The 4,057-nt window shown below is 33.1% G+C and overlaps 1 long non-coding RNA gene across 1 annotated transcript in view; it reads left to right on the forward strand.

The window, feature by feature from the left end:
- The window catches only part of LOC140919283 (uncharacterized), a 10,576-nt gene extending 6,766 nt beyond the window's left edge, over window positions 1–3,810 (forward strand). The window contains exon 2 of the long non-coding RNA XR_012161913.1: window positions 3,446–3,810. This is a non-coding gene — a long non-coding RNA (uncharacterized lncRNA). The remainder of the gene's footprint in view (window positions 1–3,445) is intronic.
- The last annotated feature ends 247 nt before the right edge of the window (window positions 3,811–4,057 follow it).

A 4,057-nucleotide genomic window follows, 5' to 3' on the forward strand; every position in this document is an offset into this window, starting at 1 on the left:
TATATATATATATATATATATTTTTATTTTTTTGCATCATTTATTGGATTATGTTTCTCTTCACACACTACATATTCACTTATACAAACACTTATGAGTGAGACTCCATACTCGGACTTGAGTGAAGCTTAAGTTTAGTTAGATTTAGTGGTAGCCATTTTAGATGTACATTCTATTTTGTTATTCCGAAAATCTCATCTAGAGTGTGACTTCAACGTGAATAACCATATTTTTGATGTACTTTCCTATTTGTGGTACTATTCTAATTTGAGTTGAGTGTAACAACTTCTAAGATCATAGTACTCAACCAAACGAGTGTTCACAATTAGAAGACTAGTAGGCCATTATATTTGAAAGTCTCTATTGTTTGTGAAATTGGTGTAAGACAAAGAAGTATTTATTTCCATATATTCATACATAAAAAAAGAATGTCTCATCTAAAAAGCATGAATCATATTTTCTTTCGTAGGAGAATAATAATCTTCATATTTGGCATGCATTTTTTTTTTATCTTTACTTTATTTCATAGAATAGGGTAAATAAAAATAGTCATGTACCTTGTTACATGATCAAATGAAAAATTACTCTCTTGACATTCATTCATTTATCTATGCATTACTCTTACATTTTGCATCATTAAAAGAAATGTTATATAAAAAATTCCTCATGTTTGCAAAAAGAAATTATGCCATGTCTCAGTTCTTGCATTTCACATGGAAAATGGTCACTCTTAAAGAGTATTCATGTCGAATGCATGATTAATTCAGGACTCTTTTTTTAATGCAAAAAAACTATCACATGTAAGTCTACCTTACATTCTCACACGTCTAAAAGATTCAAAACAAAAAACTCTTCATTTTGCATTTGTGTATCTCTCATTCTATCTTCTTCATGCATAAGATTAAGATGCATGCATATATTTTCATGTAAAGAAAAAACATCAAAAAATCAATGCCACATTTCCTTCCAAATAAAATTTAGTGCACAATCCAAAATGACATTAAGGTTTTCATTACATTTTACATTAACAAAAAATATTAATTCATTCGCATTTGAAAAAAGGTCAATCATCTAAAAAAAGAAGAAAATATTTAGACTAACTAGTCTCGTACTTATAAAACATTGTTTCATGAATAAATGACGTTAAACAAAAATAAATAAATAACAAAAAAAATTATAATAAACTCATTTATGTAATGTCTTTATAGTTTGATTGTAAAACCATTAAATTATTTATAATAAAAAAATGAAATTGTTTTATCCTTATAATGTCTTCTTCAACCTCATAACCATAAATCAACTAGATGATAAAAAATAAGAACAATTTTTATTTATCAAAAAGTACCCAAAACCTCCATAGTCTGCACTATCTTCCTCTCCCTCTAGTGTTGCCACCATGAGGCTATGTTATCCTAGCCACAACACGACCTCCAAATCATAGTCACACGGATTGTCGCGACATCCATGAACAACATCGCTCATCCCCTCTAAAACTAAGCGCGTTGATTTTGTTTCTGATTTAACATGACTAAGCTACAATATGGAAAATAGGAATATGAACAACAATAAAACATAATAACACAGACGATTTATCTTGGTTCACCACCAACACGGTAGCTACATTCGTTACCTTCAACTTGAAGAATTTAATCCAATAGTTCACCACAAAATTATACTTTCACCAAATACCTACTAGTCAAACTAATGGTGTTCAAGTCATCTCATCCTTCTAGCTTAGTGCAGTCAAGTTGTTGCGGAGGATAGACACTATTTGGCTAGGTTACAAGAGAATAGGTTTAGGTTTTTTGAAAAAGCTCTCACAAGGGAGTGTTTACGGATTTGTACTTTCATAAACTTATCTTATCACTAAGGTAAAAATGAATGATTACGAGCAAGAGTGCAGAGGAAGCTATATATGCTTATAGCTTATGCGTTTCTTGTATCTTCAAGCAAGAAATGCACATCTTTTTATAAAAATCATTTAGTGTTTTTGGTAATTATTTTGATTGCAAGAAATCAGTGTAAATCATGAAGTTTCATATCAAATCATTTGAGATTGATTTGCCATAGAAAAGTTTCCAAAACGAATCCTTGTAATTTATTCAGCGTATCTTGGTATGAAGACAAGGATACAGAGGATACGATTATCAGAGCATATCTCATATACCTTTAGGCAAGTAATAAATTCAAGATGTTCAGCAGAGAATGCACAAAGGCTTAGTCTTCTTCAGAGCATTGACTTTTATTATAACATTGACTTCTTTCAAAGCATGTTATAATAAATTGTGTTGACTCGTGATAGGTGGCACCTCGGTAAATAGTACTTTGGCCTGTGATAGGCGGTACGTTTACGATTTATGCTTTTTCTTTTAGTAAATCATGCTGACCCGTGATAGGTGGCACCTCGGTAAATAGTAATGACCCGTGATAGGTGGTACGTTTATGATTTACGCTTTTTAGTAAATCGTGCTGACCCGTGATAGGTGGCACCTCGGTAATTGGTACTTTGGCCTGCGATAGGCAGTACAATTATGATTTACGGCCCTTCGAGGAGTGTTTTGGTTTGGAATTCCGAGTCCATGCATTTTGGCATATACGCATCGCATTAGGGTGCTTGGCCCGCGAGTCGTGTTTGATTCAAGTTATGATTGAGTGTTTTGAATTTGAGTTGTCGTGGTAATTGTGTTGAAATTGTTAAGTGTTATGTATTGGTTATTGTGTGTAAGTGTGATGGATTGTAAAACTAATTCGAAACCCAATTTGTCGTGGTAATCGCGTAGGAATTGCTAAGTGTTAAGATGTGGATTTGTGTATGAATGATTTTGAGTTAGTTTATGTATTTTTGGAAGAATATGCAGGGAAATTGATTTCCCAATCGATTGGATGAGTTACAGGGACTTCCCTAATTTGACATAATCGATTTGTCAATCGATTTTATAATATGTTTTTCAAAACCATTTAAGAAATCGATTTGGAAATCGATTTGGCCATACAGGAATTCAGCAAAACTGACAAAATCGATTTGGAAATCGATTTTGAAATCGATTGGCATTAAGTCAGGGGCTCAGCTATTCTGTCAATCGATTGTCCAATCGATTGATTTAAGCCCAGAGTGCAGATTTCACTAAAAAACCTTCAGGAAATCGATTTGGAAATCGATTGGCTTAGTAGAAATTCTTATTTTGAGTTAGACAACAGATTGCTCAATTGATTTATCAATGTCTTGGTCAGTTATGTGTTACTTGATGGTTTGAGAACTTTATTTTGATTTCATTTTAATTGGCAAGCATTATATGAACTTTTAGCATATGGAAAATCCTTTTAACGTGCATGCTTAGTTGAAAGGTTATTTTGTGCATTTAAAAACTTAAATGTTATGTGTTAACTGTTAATTTCGGTTGGTGACCCTTTTCAACTATTGTGGAAATCTGGGCTTTGCCCTCAGATGAGAGCCAGGACGATCCTACCGGTTCGTATCCTACGGATGGGAATGTAGATGGGAATGCTTGACTGGAGCTATGTTAGGAGGATCTCACGGGGCGCGTGGAGATCAGTCAGGGTGTATAGCTATAGTTTTTTTTGAAGAATGATCAGATTAGAATGACATAGAGGGAACATATGTTTTTTGGATTACGCTATTTTGAACTGGAAAACTGTACCTTTACTAATATTGTCAGTATGACATCTTATTTGAATGGGTTCCATGTATCATTTGTTGTTCTATAAATACTTTGGATTCATATTTGGATAAACTTTTCCGCTGCTTGTAAATTATAATGACTCCATTATTTATCCAAAGGTATTTCCTTATTTATTTCATTGTTTTATTTTAATTTCTTTAAAAAAAAAATACACCCTCGCTGTGAAAATCGGGGTGTTACATTGTGGTATCAGAGCTTTGGTTTGGTTTTCTTTGGGGGTTGTGGAGCCTTAGTTATAGATTGTAGGTCAACCTATAAGTTGGGAGTTATTATCTGATCATGCGTCGGTTTAGGGGGTTGAGTTGTCAGGTCCGCTATAATTATTACGTGTTAACGTGGTCGGAAGCTAGTTTTGG

The sequence above is a fragment of the Cicer arietinum genome, chromosome 1 (genome assembly GCF_000331145.2).
Source record: "Cicer arietinum cultivar CDC Frontier isolate Library 1 chromosome 1, Cicar.CDCFrontier_v2.0, whole genome shotgun sequence".
In the NCBI taxonomy this organism is placed as follows: domain Eukaryota; kingdom Viridiplantae; phylum Streptophyta; class Magnoliopsida; order Fabales; family Fabaceae; genus Cicer; species Cicer arietinum.